Raw genomic sequence first — 16,365 nt, forward strand, 5'->3', positions numbered from 1 at the left:
GATGTTCCCAGGGGTTCTCTCTGGGTGGTGAGACCCCAGAGGGCATGTCCCCGGTGTCACTTTATAAGTTTCTGGAGGTGCACAGCTCAGCCAATGACCGTGTTTCGCCTCCGTAAATAGGAAACAATGTGTTAGGATCAAACACCAGGACGGAAATGCTCCATATGGACTGTGGGTGGGGATGGGGTAGACATGGCCCACAGAGGACTCAACACTCAGGTGGGCCACACGCCAGTCCAGACTCATGTGTGACTGGAGTGACCCCAAGGCATCAGGCTGCCAAGCCTCACCCGGGAAGAAGGAAGGCCGGGCGCTGGCAAGCTGCATGCCCCGGAAGTGCGCTCTGGCCCCGGGCCTTGAACAAGGCCCTGTTCACCTCCTTGTCCTGCGTGCTGTAGACGAGGGGGTTGCAAGGGACTGAGCGCCACTCAGGGCACAGAGAGCACCGGCCCCGCAGGTGGGCAGGCGGAGCCGGGGAGGATGCAGCAGAGGAGCCAAGAGATGGAGGCAACGCCGCCCAGGTGAACCGAGCAGCCAGGTGGAAAGGCCTCCTCTGGCCCCCAATGCAGCGTATCCTGACAACGCGGCCCCGACGCGGGCATAAAGTCACAACCAGGACCCGGGGTGTGACAGCCACCGCAGAACTGAAGAAGAATGGGGCAAGCTCGGTGGCCTGCGTGTGGGAGCAAGAGAGCTTGGTTGGCGGGCTGAGGTCCCGGAAGAAGCGGGCGAGAAGGCGAGGCTCGTGGAGCTGGAGCAGAGCTGCCAGGGTGCTGTGGGTGAGCGCTGGCCAAGGCGAGCAGGCAGGCGGTGGCGGCCAGCCCCGTGCGGGTCCCCTGGCCCATGAGGTCTCGGTAGCCCAGCAGCTGGCAGAGTGCCGCAAAGTGGTCGCCAGACACAGCAGTGTGCAGGAAGCACTCCCCCGAGCCAGGACGTGGAAGAAGAACATCTGGGTGAGGCAAGCTCACTGAGGCACAGGCCACACTGCCGCCAGCAGACATGCCAGCACCGAGGCACCAAGTTGGAGATATAGGCAGTGTCCAGCAGTGACAGGTTGGCTAAGAAAAAGTACATGGGTGGGTGGAGTTGGGAGTCCAGGACAGTAAGGCTGACGATGCCCAGGTGCCCAACCACAGACACGAGGTAGACCAGCAGAAAGATCTCAAAGAGCAAAAGCCTCAACTCTGTGCCAGCCAGCCCTTCCAGAAGAAACTGGGACCCTAGGGTGTCATTTCCCAGCCGCATAGAGTCACGCACAGAAACCTGTAGAGGCCAAGTCAGAGTCACATGAGGAATTAAGTCCCGAGCTTCCAATTTATAAGAGGGAGTGGGGACGAGGGAAGGTCCAGAGACAAAGAAGACAGGTTCCAAGCTTAGGACAATGAGACTCGGATGGAAGGACTGAGGTTAGGCTTGGGAGGACAGTGGTGAGGTGAAGGCCAGGGGAGGGTAAGGGCAACCCCACACCCAGAGGGGTGCATGACCTGGAAGCCATGGTGCACCCATCTCCTGTGAGGGTGTCAGGCAATCCCCCAGAAACGCCTAACTGGATGAGGAGCCTACACCCTGTAATCATCCGCAACGGTCCCCCTACTTCCCCAGCGCCCACACAGCAGAACCCCAACCCGAGATCAGTGATAAGACATTTGTCGGGTCCCTCCTTCTCCTGCTCTGGACCTCCTGGTGCCTCCCATGTCACACGGGGTCAAAGCCACAGTCCTGCCCGAGGCCCACCAGGCCCTCTGTGATACTTCTCTCCTCTCCTCTGTCATCAGGCAACAACTCCGGCAGCTCCGTGTCCCGAATCACATCTGCACATGGACACGGAGCAGAAGACACCCTGGCCCGTTGCCTGCCTCCACAGGAGACGGCTCTGCCCTCACGCCCGCGGCGAACTGACCCCGTTTCTCTGGCTGCTCTCAGGGTGCCAGCCCTGCTAGGCAATCGTTTCACATGTGAACGTACTAAGTGACATGGAATTTTCACTTAAATGGCTTATTGTATGTTAAGTCTTCTTGTAAGTTAATGGCTAATTGTATGTTAATGGACTTATCATACAATACAACAGTCCACCACCCTCAGCAAGAAGAGAAGGCAAAATAAAGGTTTTTTTCCCCCGACATACAGAAGCTGAGATCCTTTGTTGTCAGCAGAAAGCCTGCAGTACGAGAAATGCTAAAGAACATTCTCCACGAGGAACGGTGATACCAGATGGGACCTTGGATCTACGGGCAGGAACGCACAGTTCCAGGCATGGAAAGTACGTGAGTGAATATAAAATATTTTTCTCTCTTTAAAATGTCTTTCGACCATAGCAAACCATTTAAAGCAAAAGTATTCACCACATGATGTGGGCTTTGTAACCTCCATAGGGAATGAAATGGATGACAACAATAGCACAAAGCACAGGAGTGGGTAATTGGAGGTATACTGTTGTCATGTTCTCATCTTATATGGGAAATGATTGGGAATTATTTTAACGCAGTCCATAATAAGATCAAATACGTATTAGAAACCCTAGATATAAAATCTATACACATATAGTGAAATTCTATAAATTACTCATCTGAAAGAAGGCATGAAAATATGGAGAGGGGAACACAGAACACATGGGACAAAGAGAAGGTAAATAGCAGGATGGTAGATTTAAACTCAGCCGTGTCACTACTTACATTTATTGTAAATGATCTACTGGTGCAACTAAAAAGCAGAGATTGCCAGACTGGATAAAAAAAGGCAAAGCAAACTATATGCTAAGCATAAGAAATCTGCCTCAAATGTGAAAGCACGATATAAGGGAAAAGATGGATAAGATATATACCGCGTAGACTCTCATCATAAGAAAGTTTGAGTGGCTGTACCTATAGGCAGAGTAGACTTCGGGACAAGGGAGATGACGGGATGGAGGACGTTTGCTAATGATAAAGGGGTCACTTTGTGAAGAAAACCTAAAACTCTAAATATGTGTGCACTACTAATAACAGGGCTCCAAAATACATGAAACAAAACTCACAGAAAAGAAAGGAGAAATAGATGAATCCACAATTGGAGAAACATTTTCACACTCCTTTTTCATAACTGATAGAACAATGTTGCAGAAAATCAGACATATCTCTTTGTGTCTTCCTCCATTTCTTTCAGAAGTGTTCTATAGTTTTTAGGGTATAGGTCCTTTACCTCTTTGGTTAGGTTTATTCCTAGGTATCTTATGCTTTTGGGTGCAATTGTAAATGGGATTGACTCCTTAGTTTCTCTTTCTTCAGTCTCATTGTTAGTGTATAGAAATGCCACTGATTTCTGGGCATTGATTTTCTATCCTGCCACGCTACCAAATTGCTGTATGAGTTCTAGCAATCTTGGGGTGGAGGCTTTTGGGTTTTCTATGTAGAGTATCATGTCATCGGCGAAGTGGGAGAGTTTGACTTCTTCTTTGCCAATTTGATGCCTTTAATGTCTTTTTGTTGTCTGATTGCTGAGGCAAGGACTTCCAGTACTCTGTTGAACAGCAGTGGTGAGAGTGGACATCCCTGTCTTGTTCCTGATCTTAGGGGAAAGGCTCCCAGTGCTTCCGTGCTCAAGGATTTGCAGAATTAATATTGTGAAAATGTCAATGTTACCCAGGGCAATTTACACGTTTACTGCAATCCCTATCAAAATACCACGGACTTTCTTCAGAGAGTTAGAACAAATTATTTTAAGATTTGTGTGGAATCAGAAAAGACCCCGAATAGCCAGGGGAATTTTAAAAAAGAAAACCATAGCTGGGGGCATCACAATGCCAGATTTCAGGTTGTGCTACAAAGCTGTGGTCATCAAGACAGTGTGGTCCTGGCACAAAAACAGACACAGAGGTCAATGGAACAGAATAGAGAACCCAGAAGTGGACCCTGAACTGTATGGTCAACTAATATTTGACAAAGGAGGAAAGACTATCCACTGGAAGAAAGACAGTCTCTTCAATAAATGGTGCTGGGAAAATTGGACATCCACATGCAGAAGAAGGAAACTAGACCACTCCCTTTCACCAGACACAAAGATAAACTCAAAATGGATGAAATATCTAAATGTGAGACAAGATTCCATCAAAATCCTAGAAGAGAACACAGGCAACACCCTTTTTTGAACTTGGCCACAGTAACTTCTTGCAAGATACATCCAGGAAGACAAAACAAACAAAAGCAAAACTGAACTATTGGGACTTCATCAAGACAAGAAGCTTTTGCACAGCAAAGGATACAGTCAACAAAACTCAAAGACAACCTAGAGCATGGGAGAGGATATTTGCAAATGATGTATCAGATGAAGGGCTAGTTTCCAAGATCTATAAGGAACTTATTAAACTCAACACCAAAGAAACAAACAATCCAATCATGAAATGGGCAAAAGACATGAACAGAAACCTCACAGAGGAAGACATGGACATGGCCAACATGCACATGAGAAGATGCTCCGCATCACTGGCCATCAGGGAAATACAAATCAAAACCACAATGAGATCCCACCTCACCCCAGTGAGAATGGGGAACATTAACAAGGCAGGAAACCACAAATGTTGGAGAGGATGCGGAGAAAGGGGAACCTTTTCGTACTGTTGGTGGGAATGTGACCTGGTGCAGCCACTCTGGAAAACTGTGTGGAGGTTCCTCAAAAAGTTAAAACTAGACCTGCCCTACGACCCAGCAATTGCACTGCTGGGGATTTACCCCAAAGATTCAGATGCAATGAAACGCCGGGACACCTGCACCCCGATGTTCACAGCAGCAATGTCCACAATAGCCAAACTGTGGAAGGAGCCTCGGTGTCCATCGAAAGATGAATGGATAGAGAAGCTGTGGTCTATGGATACAATGGAATATTCCTCAGCCATTAGAAATGACAAATACCCACCATTTGCTTCGATGTGGATGGAACTGGAGGGTATTTTGCTGAGTGAAGTAAGTCAATGGGAGAGGGACTAACAGTGTATGTCCTCATTCATTTGGGGAATATAAATAATAGTGAAAGGGAATATAAGGGAAGGGAGAAGAAATGTGTGGGAAATATCAGGAAGGGAGACAGAACATGAGAGACTCCTAACTCTGGGAAACGACCTAGGGGTGGTGGAAGGGGAGGAGGGCGGGGGGTGGGGGTGAATGGGTGACGGGCACTGAGGGGGACACTTGATGGGATGAGCACTGGGTGTTATTCTGTATGTTGGTAAATTGAACAACAATAAAAATTAATTTATTAAAAAAAAGAAAATCAGACATAGGAGAGCAAATTAAAATCTAAATACACAGTGGGAAAGAAATAATGAAGATAAGAGCAGATGTGAATACAATGTCACATGGAAAAACAATAGAGAAAAATCCATGAAACTGAAAGCTTTTTTTAAAAAAATACCAAGAGGTACAGCCCTAGTGGCGGAGCGGTTTAGTGCCACCTGCAGCCCAGGGCATGGGCCTGGAGTCCCAGGATCAAGTCCCATGTCTGGCTCCCTGCATGGAGCCTGCTTCTCCTGTGTGTCTCTGCCTCTCTGTCTGTCTGTCTGTCTGTCTCTCTCTCTGTTTCTCGTGAAGCTAAAATTAATGAGTCAGGAAACAAGCATGTGGAGGGAGGCAAACCCTCTTACCCTGTTGACGGGAAAGCAAGCTGGTCCTAAAAAAGTAGAACATAGAGCTACCCTACGACCCAGCAATTGCACCACTCGGTACTGGCCCCAAAGATACAAACATAGTGATCTGAAGGGACACCTGTACCCCAATGTTTATAGCAGGAGAGTCCTCAAGAGCCAAGCTGTGGGAGGAGCTCAGATATCCATCGACAGACAAATGGACAATATATATGCATTATATATAGAGAGAGACGCGCACGCACACTCAATGGATGACTACTCGGCCATCAAAAAAGGAAATCTTGCCCTTGCCATTTGCAACAACGTGGCTGGACCTAGAGGGTATGATGCTAAGCAAAATAAGTCAGAGAAAGACAATTATCATATGATCTCACTCATACGGGGAACTTAACACACAACACAGAGGACCATAGGGGAGGGGAGGGAACCGATAAAACAAGATGAAATCTCCCCCTGCCTATGTCCCTGTGCTCTCTCTGTGTCTCTCACGAATACACATATAGAATCTGAAAAAAAAAAAAAAAAAGGATTCTTGGGCCCTGACATAGGACATCCCATGGATACTATCAACTACCTTGCTTGATGTCTTTACGACACTAAATTCAAAATCTAAACTTTAGATGTGTGTGTACTGCACGTTCTTTTCCAGTACAAGTATGTTGGATGTGCATTTGCTGGGCCACACACCAATTCTCACGAAATCTGAAATTTAAGTATCGAAATTTCACCGACTATGCCTCTGACCAGCTCTACCTTCTTCTTGATTTTGAGGGAAACTTTCAACTTTTCACTGTTGAGTATGATATTAGCTGTGGGGTTTGTTTTTTATATTGGGAAACGCTAGTTCTATCCCCCATTTATTGAAGGTTTTTGTTATAAAAATATGCTGTCTTTTGTCGAATGCGTTTTGTGTGTCTATGGATCATATGATTTTTATCTTTCACTCAAACAGTGATGTTTCACATTTCTGGATGTGTGTGTGTGGAAACATCCTCGTTCTCTGCCTGGGGGTCCCCCGTGCACACACCTGAGATGACAGCTGCCTGCCCAGTAGAAAGTCAGAAAGAACAGGACTGACAGAGACAGTTGAGGCCCAGGCTGGGGCTCTCTCTGGTGACACTGCTCAATGTCACAAGCCATTCTAGACACTGGTCACCCTCTTGCTTGGATGCCTTCCTCACAGACAAGACACGGTTGCCTTTATTTTCCCAACTTCCGTCAGACCTATCCACAGACCCACAGATGGGGACAAATTCATAAATGTGTCGTCACAGAGTTCTGCACAGCTCAGTGTCTCTCTGCCAACAGCGGTGGTTCTCCCCCAGACAATGCCTTGTTCCTCCTGTGTCCATCCCAGAGACTCACCTGTTGCACTGGGGCCTTGCCCATCCCCTCCTCGGGCCACTGTGTGCCTTGAGAGCAGCCCCACTGTGCTGTGAAATCAGGGCATCTTGCAGGGACAGGCGGAGAAGACCCCACTTCATCTCTCCTCCCCACTTCAGGGAGACCAGTTCCCCTTTGTCTTTTCCTCAAGGACCCGCGTCATGACTAGGGAAGAAGGCAGCAGCATAATGAGCTGGAAAACCACTTTGGGGACAGATGATGCAAGAGAGATGATGATGCCACACAGAGGAAGGCGCTCGGGAAATCCCAGGGAACCCTGGGAATGAGGCCTCAGATAATAGGTGAGTCCAGAGGGTGGAGTGGGACCCACTTAACCGGTTGTCCTAGCACTTTTCTTCCCAGACCGGAATCAATGCCAATTAGCCACAAAATCTTACTTAGTATTGTGATGTTAGACATTAATATATAAATGAAAAGACAAAACTAAGGAAATATTCTCACATGCTGATACTAGTTACTGTGAATAATGACACAGTTATTTCTCCCATTTCCTAAATTGTCTTCAGTTGCCTTATACTACAGTATCTGGATCCCAGGACCTCGTTTCCAACCTGAGAACAAAGGCAAGAAGATTCGGAGGTGGAGAAGCTAAAATTAAACCCGGATGCAGAATGGAAGCTGTTTTATTTCCTATATCTAATAAACATTTAATCACCAAGCAGAACATGTGCACCCCAAGCCCATAAAGCAGCAACTACTACAGGAATGAGTACCCTAGCGAGGGGTGCCTAGGATGGGACACGAACTTGGGTTTGGCCCCCTCTTGCCTGCTGCGGCTTAGCAGAAAACGGAGGTACACTGCGCTGCGTGGTCCGAATCACCAGGGAGAGGTGGTCAAGGCAGGAGGTGACAGGAATTTGGAGCTGGGCAGGATCATCAGCAGTCAGTCCTCTAACAGGGAGGACAAAATAAAATTCAAGTGAGAGGGGAGGGGGTGTGTATCTGCCCCTTCACACTGCAAAGGTCCTGGAGCATCACGCCCCTTCCTGAGACTTAAGCCTTCCCTGTTCCCCTGTCTCCATTACAGCTCCTCCTGCACTGCCATTGTCCTGGGCCAGCTGCCACCACCTTCTCCTTGTCCCTTCCAGAACCAACTGAGGCAGGATGCTGCCGATCGCATGAGCTCCATCTGACCTGGCCCTCGGAGCTCAGGGTGCGGAGTCAGTGTCTGGGGCCACCGCCTGCCTGCTCGCCTTGGCCAGCGCTCACCCACGGCACCCTGGCCGCTCTGCCCCAGCTCCGCGGGCCTCGCCTCCTCACCCACTTCTTCTGTGACCTCCCCCCACCAACCAAGCTCCCAGACACGGGCCAGTGAGGTTGCCCTGTACTTCTCTAGTTCTGCAGTGGCAGTCGCGTCCCGGCTCCTGGTTGTGCCCTGGAAGCATTTCCGTCGTGGTTGTTCATCCTAACACGTTGTTTCCTATTTTCAGAGGCGAAACACGGTCATTGGCTGAGTTCTGAACATCCAGAAACTTATAAGTAACACCTGGAACATACCTTCTGGAGTCTCACCACGAAGAGACCCCTGGAAACATCTTGCTGGGAGCTTCCAGGCTTCTTTGGGAACTACGAAGGTATGAGCGTGCAGAGTTCCAGGGAGGACAGCAAAACCCGAATCACAGGGTGTTCACACTTCCCGGTGCGTAGACATGTCGCAGTTTTGCCCACTAGGATACACACTCACTATAAAATCATTCATGCCTTACGCCAAGGCGTGTTGTTAGAAAGTAAAAATGCCTCATCACCTCAGGGTCTGTGGTAACCACGATGAACAGTTTTGTGTGCGTTCTTGCAGGTTTTTCCCCAGGATATAGTGACCTGCACTCTTGACTCTTTTTTACATCAATAGGATCCTACTGATAAAGTAGGCAGGTTAGACCTGAGCTGCAGGCAGGGTGGGTGACAGTAGGGGACAGGTTAGAAGGCTGAGGAGACAGCATCCTGATTGTGGCTTTGAATGTCTGGGCCTAGGGGTTTAAAAGGGGTGGGGGAGGAAGAGGAGGGGTGGAGGGGGAGGAAGAAGAGGAGGAGGAGGAAGAAGGGGAAGAAGGAGGAGGGGGTAGGGGGAGTAAGGGGCAGGGGGAAGGGGGAGGTAGGAGGAGAGGGAAGGGGGAGCAGTGGGGAGGGATAAGGGGAAGGGGGAGTAGGAGAATGGAAGAGAGGGAGGAGGGCAGAGGGAGAGGGCCTTTGACAGACCAGGAGACACATGGGCAGGCCACCTGCTCTCCTCTTCCATCTCAGCCCCAGGGTCACAGATGGCTTCATTATCACAGACATACACTGGGTTTCACCCCCACCCCAACCGGTAGGAGCCCCTGACATGATGGGGCACAACCTTGGTCGGAGGCCCCGCCGCCAGCCATGACCCATGACCACTGCAAACATACAAAGAAAGCCCCCTCCATGCCCGGGTGCAGTCACTGGCTCGGGGCCTGCCACCTCTCCCACCTTGAGACTGTGCTGTCCTTAATAAGCTCCTTTGTGCTGTCACCTTCCTTCTGGCTGGCTTTCTGTGAGCGTGGGTCCTCCTGTCACTCTTTCCTGGGGGATCCGAGAACCGAGACCCCCGTGCACACAATGCAGACTCCCCCACCCACAGCAATATTGTGCCCCAAATTGGCTGCTTCTGATTCTTTTCCAGGGGATTCCACCTTCCCTCTGGCCATTTGTGCAACTTCCTGCTGGGCTCTTTGTCTTCTTCTGTCTTTATTTCTAGGACTTATTTGCATTTTAAAGGCATTAGCTTTAGTCTACCATTTGGGTTACTGACGTTTTCCTGACTTGTTGCTCGTCGTTTTATCTTATTTATCATGTTTTCTTCCATAACAGAGCTCAGCACCTTTGTGTAATCAGACATTGGTGTTTCTTGTTGTTTATTCGATTTTTCCTTCTGGATTTTGCATCCTGCTTTACCATTTGACTCATGAATGCTTTGCTCACCTGAGTCCCAGTTGGATGCTTTTATGGTGTCTCTACCACAAATCACTTGACACTTCCTTGTATCCAGACACTGGTTCATTTTTGTTCCCACGTGGCTTCTGTGTTTTGTATCCTGCATACGTTTCTTCATCAGTGTTTTCTCTCTTTATTTTAACGGTTTCATATTTCCTATTTAATTGTGTGCTCTCATTTTTTTCTTCAACTTCAGCTTTGATTCTTTTGGAAATTTATTTTTCTGTAAAAGACAAGTTCAAGACCAGCTTTCTTTCTCTTCTGACTTGAATAATCACAATAAATTCACCATTGTTCTTTACATACTCTTTTTCTTCTAAAAAAAGATTTATGTATTCGCTTGAGGGAGAGGGAGAAGGAGAGCATAGTCAAGCAGACCCACCCCTGAATGCCGAACCCCATGTGGGGCTCGATCCCACATCCCCGAAACCATGACCTGAGCCGAAACCAAGAGTCGGATGCTTACTCAACCGAGCCATTCAGGGGCTCCTTATGGACGCTTTCAAGCTTGGTGTCACGCTCTCTCCTGACTCCTAGTTTTACATCTTTTTCTCCAGTCACATCTCTGGCTTGGTGCCTTAGAACAGTGCTTGTGTCCTGGCTGATAAACCCTCCCTTCCCATGAGAACATGGGTCCTGCGCTTGATTTTGGACATCAGCTTTGCGGCCCCCTATCTTGTCCTTTCTCCTCCTATCTTTCACTTTACTGCATAGCAGAGGAATGTTCCCTCATCCCTTAACCTGGTAATACACTATCGTCACAGAAATCTGGATAAATATGCCTTGGAGGAATTTACAGTCCCTACAATATTAGGAGCTCAGTAACCTGAAATCTCTATCACCACTAAAACTAGGACTGTGTATAGTTACCCATATCTGTGTGTATGCCATCTCTTGAAACAAAATATTTGTAACAACATTATTAATAAAGGCTTTTTATTAAAAAATATATAAAGGAAAAACCCAAATGCTGTTCCCCAATTCAACAGGCCTCTAATCTACCCACTGATGCCCCAACCTTTTCTCTCTCATCCCCTTCTTGTCCTCAAGTATGTCCCTGCACCCTTGCCAAGGCATCCAAGCTGAGCCGATCCAGTCTCTCTGTCTGTCTGTCTTCCTCCGTCTCTGTCTCTCTCCCTTCTCCCATACCAATCCCAATTTTCTCTACTGTATCATTCAGGCCATTTCCTCAGGGAGGCCATCCCAGTGTGCTCAACGTGAACTGGACAGAGAAATAAATGTGCAAGAATAAAGTCAAATGTGGGCTTAGACTTTGGTGAAGATGACATCTCAATTGTAGGGATATATGGATTATGTGATAAATGATGTTGACACTCCTGACTAACCTTGGGCAGGGGAGGAGACAACGTTAGACCAATGGCAATTTTCACACCAAAATAAATTCCTGGTTCATTAACATTTTAAAGTGCCAAAAGATGTTATGGATGACAAATTGTACACTTTTACAGTGGGTAAGACTTTCCATTGGACACAAACTACAGAAACCATTAAAGGGAAAAAAATCTCTCACTGAAATACATCTCAAAAATTTAAAGACCCTCTGTGTAGAAAAGACGTGAACAAGGATGCAGGGAAGTAATGAGGAAGGAAAGTGTTTTCAAATGATGACAAGATTTGGTATCTTTAATATGTAAAGAGCATTCACGATCAATAAGTAAAATGTGCCTATTTGAATTAAAAAACACAGGTAAATGGTATGAATGGACGGTTCTCAGAAGAGGAGATACCCCTGGCTCAACGTCATAGGACTGGTTGTCAAGCCTCGTTAAAGATCAAAAGAAAGTGAAACCATATTGAGGTGTGATTTTAGTGAGAATATGGGCAGAGATTTAAAAGACTGAAAATGTCCTGTTTGGGGTAGGTTATGGGCTGAGCTGTATCTCTCTGCCTCCACAAAGTCCTGTGTTGAAATCTTAACCACTAATGGGCCCGCACCATTAGGGACTTTAAGGAGGTCATTCGGGTTAAATGGAGTCCTAGGGGTGGGCCCCTACTCTCACAGGACTGGTGTCCTGGTAAGAAGAGGAACAGGCACCAGAGAAATCACTTCCTCTCTCTCCACACCCTCAAGCAGGAGGCCTCGCCAGAAGGCAATGGTGCTGCACGGGCAGGAAAAGAGAATGTGGAGACGCAGTAGCTGAACATAAGTTTTATGTTGTGTGGTACAGACCTTAATAACCGCCCTCATCCAAGGGGGCCTGGGTGGCTCAGTCGGTGACGTGCAGGACCCCTGCTTTTGGCTCAGGGCATGACCTCAAAGCTGCGAGGTCTAGCCTGTGGGGGGCTCCGCGTGGCGCGAGGGGCCTGCTTGAGAGTCTCTCCCCCTCTGCCCCTCCCCGCATGGCTCCCGAGGAAACAAACAGCAAGCAGCCCTGCCCTCCAACCCCGGGGAACCAACGGGGCCCACAGGGCCCAGGGCCCAGGACGAGCCCTCAGGGCCACAATCCGGGGGCCACTGGCATAGGACTCAGTCCCTGGGGAAGGACGCACCGCCCAGGAGGGGCACTAGGTCGGTGGGAGCCCCCTCTCCCGGCCTCGGCTTATGGACTAAGTGGGGCCCGACGGGCTGCCTGGTGCGCACCAGCAGGGAAAGCTGCTCACGACAGAGGCCATGCCCATGTGCAGGTGGCCAGGGTCCTCGGCCCCCAGTCGGCCTCACGCGAGGGACCGAGCAAGCAGATCAGATGAAATGGGGTCCTCCTGCCCCTATGTGTGTCTGCCCCCTCACGTGGGGCCTGCCCCGTGGGCCACGTGTACCTCCTGGCAGCGACCCTGTGGGAGTCTCCAGTCCCCCGGCACAACAGGGACTGTCCCCAGCCCCCTTACACCCCCACCCGCACCCCGGCCCTCTGGGAACCATCACAGTGACGATGGTGCCGGATACCACGAACTCCTTTCCCAGGGGCCCTTGCTGGGGCTGGACTCGTGGAGCCAGGGCCTGGGGGACCTCTGCCTCCAGGGCTGACGAGAAAGGCACCGTGAGGACGCTGGTGGACATTCGGTCAAGCCCCCACATGCCAACCTCGACTGTGCCTCAGGCCTCCTGATGGCTCCAGGGCCTGCTCCCCTCTGGCCACTCAGCCCTCAGTGCCCCAGGCCTGCCCCCTGCTGCCGGCGGGTCAGACCCTCTCTCCCACCGTCTCTGCCACCCACCACCGCCCCCATGTCGCAGGCCGGCCCCTCCAGGCCCTCTGTACCCCCCGCCCCTCCTTCCTCTGCACCCCCAGGCTTGCCCCCTGCCCTCCCTGTCCTCGGGCCTCCCCAGGTCCCCTCCCCTGGTCCCAAGCCACCTCCTGGATAGGACACAGCTGGAGGGCTGGCTCCCTGGCTCCCCGGCTGCGCACCCTTACCCGGTGCAGCCCGTGTACTGGGCGTCGCCCGGCGGGAGCACCCGGCCCCAGAGCAGCAGGTGCCCCAGGTCCCGGCAGGGCGTCTCCGCCGGGGCCAGCAGCCTGTGCTGCCTGCGTCACCTGCGGCGCTGCGATGGCTGCAGCACTCGCCTCTCCCTCACCACCTCCACCGGGACAGCTGCATCCTGGGGGCCACCTGTGCCTCCAGGGCCACCTGGAACTCCGGGGGATGTGTTGTGTGATGGGTGGTGACCTGTCTGACAGGGCATGACCTCTGTGTCGGGGGCATTCTGACTCACACGGGGTGCGCTGTCTGACTGGGGATGACTTGTCTGATGGATGTATGCTCACTGATGGGGGATGACCTGCCTGACGGGGATGGGCCGCCTGACGGGGGATGACCTGTCTGACAGGGGATGTGTTTTCTGAGGGGGATTCGCTGCCTAACGTGGGATGGCTTTTCTGACAGGGGATGACCTGGCTCAAGGCGGTTGTACTCACTGCGGGGGATGTATTGACTGAAGGGGGATGATGTGTCTGATGGGGGATACACTGTCCGAGGGTGGATGCGCTATCTGTGGCGGGATGACCTGTCTGACAGGGATGACCTGTATGACGGGGCATGTGCTGTGTGACGGGGGATACGCAGCCTGACGTGGGATGATCTTTCTGATGGGGGATGACCCGGCTCAAGGGGGTTGTACTGACTGACGTGGGATGTGCTGCCTGCCGCGATGCACTGTCTGAAGGGGAATGTGCTGACTACGAGGGATGCTCTGTCTGTCTGGGATGCGCTGTGTAATGGGAGAAAACATGAGTGACAGGCGATGTGCTGTCTCCCGGGGGATGTGGTGTGTGACGGGGGATGGGCTGCCTGACGAGGGATGACCTGTCTGATGGGGAATGTGCTGACTGATGAGGGATGTGCTTCCTGAATGGGGATGGGCCGTCTGATGCGGGATTCGCTGACGGGTGATGAACTGTTGACGGAGATGACCTGTCTGACATGGATGCGCTGACTGACGGGGGATGCGATGTCTGACTGGGAATGTGTTGTCTGACCGGGGATGACCATGTGACAGGGGATGTGCTGTGTGACGGGGGATATCCTGTCTGATGGGGGATGAGCTGCCTGACGGGGGATGTGTTGTCAGATGGGTTATGACCCATTTGACGGGGGATGTGCCGTCTGATGGTGGATGACCTTTCTGACGGGGGATGACCTGTCTCAAGGGGGTTGTGCTGTCTGACGGCAGATGTGCTGTCGGTCGGGGGATTTGCTGACTAAAGGTATGCGCTGTCTAATCGGGGATGTGCAGCCTGACAGGGTATGCACTGAGGGGGGATGAACTCTCTGACGGGGATGATCTGTCTGACGGGGGATGCTCTCGCTAAGGAGGAATGTGCTGACTTCGAGGGATGCGCTGTCTGTCAGAGCATGCACTGTGTAACGGGAGAAAACCTGAGTGACAGGGGATGCATCGTCTCCCGTGGGATGTGGGATGTGACAGGGGATGCACTGCCTGACGAGGGATGACCTGTCTGAGCGGGGATGACCTGTCTGATGGGGGATGTGCTGAGTGACCGGGGATGTACTGTCTGATGGGGGATGACTTGTCTGACGGGCGATTTGCTGTGTGACGGGCTACGCTCTATCTGACGGAGAATGCGCTGACGGTGGATGACCTGTCTGACTGGGGATATCCTTTCTGACTGGGGATGACCTCTCAGACGGGGGATGTGCTGACGGGTGATGAGCTGCCTGACGGGGGATGCACTATCTGATGCGCTGACGGTGGATGACCTGTCTGACAGCGGATGGGCTCTCTGACGAGGGATGTGCTGTCTGACGGGGGATGACCTGTGTGATGGGGGATGACCTGTCTCAAGGCGGTTGTGCTGACTGGCGGGGGATGCGCTGTCTCACGGGGATCTGCTGTCTGATGGGTGATGAGCTGACTGAGGGAGATGTGCTGACTGACGGGGGATACACTGACTGAGGGGGGATGCGATGTCTGATGGGCATTTGCTATCTGACGTAGATGTGCTGTCTGAGGGGGGATGAGTTGTCTGAGAGGAAATACACGGTCTCACATGGAATGAGCTGTGTGACCAGGGATGACCTGTCTGACGGGGGATGCACTGCATGATGGGGGATGATCTCTCTGATGGGGGATGGGCTGTCTGACGGGGGATGTGCTGTCTGATGAGCGATGCATTTCTGACGGGATGACCTGTCTGATGGGGGATGTGCTGTTTGACGAGGGATGCGCTGTCTGTCGGGGGAAGATTGCCTGAGAGGGAATGTACTGTCTGATGGGGCATGAGCTGTCTGACCGGGGATGACCTGTCTGATGGAGGATGTGCTGTCTGATGGCAGTTGACCTGTCTGACAGGGTATGGACTGTCTGATGGGGATGTGCTGTCTGACGGGATGACTTATCTGACAGGGGATGACCTCTCTGACGGGGGATGTGCTGACTGATGGAGGATCTGCTGTCCGACGGGCTATGTATGCTCTGTCTGATGGGGGATGACCTGTCTGACGGGGGATGTACTGTCTGACAAGGGATATTCAGTCTGACGGGGGATGACCTGACGGGAGATACGCTGTCTGACGGGGGATGTGCTGTCTGAAGAGGGATGTGCTGTCTGACGAAGGATGTGCTGTCTGACGGGGGATGACCTGTGTGACGGGGGAAGACTTGTCTCAAGGGGGTTGTGCTGACTGATGGGGGATGCGCTATCTGATGGGGGATGACCTGTGTGACCGGGTATGACCTGTCTGACGGGGTATGTGTCTCTGACAGGGGATGACCGGTCTGACGTGGGATGGGCTGTCTGAAGGGGATGCGATGTCTGATGGGGATGTGCTTATTTATGGGAGATGTGAGGCCTGACAGGGATGTACAGACTGACGGGGGATATGCTGATGGGGGATGATCTGTCTGACAGAAGATGTGCTGTTTGACGGAAGATGACCTGATGGGGGATGGGCTGTCTGACAGGAGATGCGTTGTCTGA

General features: G+C 51.2%; 1 pseudogene; it reads right to left on the minus strand.

Moving 5' to 3' along the window:
• Positions 1–286: 286 nt before the first annotated feature.
• On the minus strand, positions 287–12,989 carry LOC121482546 (annotated as a pseudogene).
• Positions 12,990–16,365: the final 3,376 nt, after the last annotated feature.

This window comes from Vulpes lagopus, chromosome X (genome assembly GCF_018345385.1).
Source record: "Vulpes lagopus strain Blue_001 chromosome X, ASM1834538v1, whole genome shotgun sequence".
Classification (NCBI taxonomy): Eukaryota; Metazoa; Chordata; class Mammalia; order Carnivora; family Canidae; genus Vulpes; species Vulpes lagopus.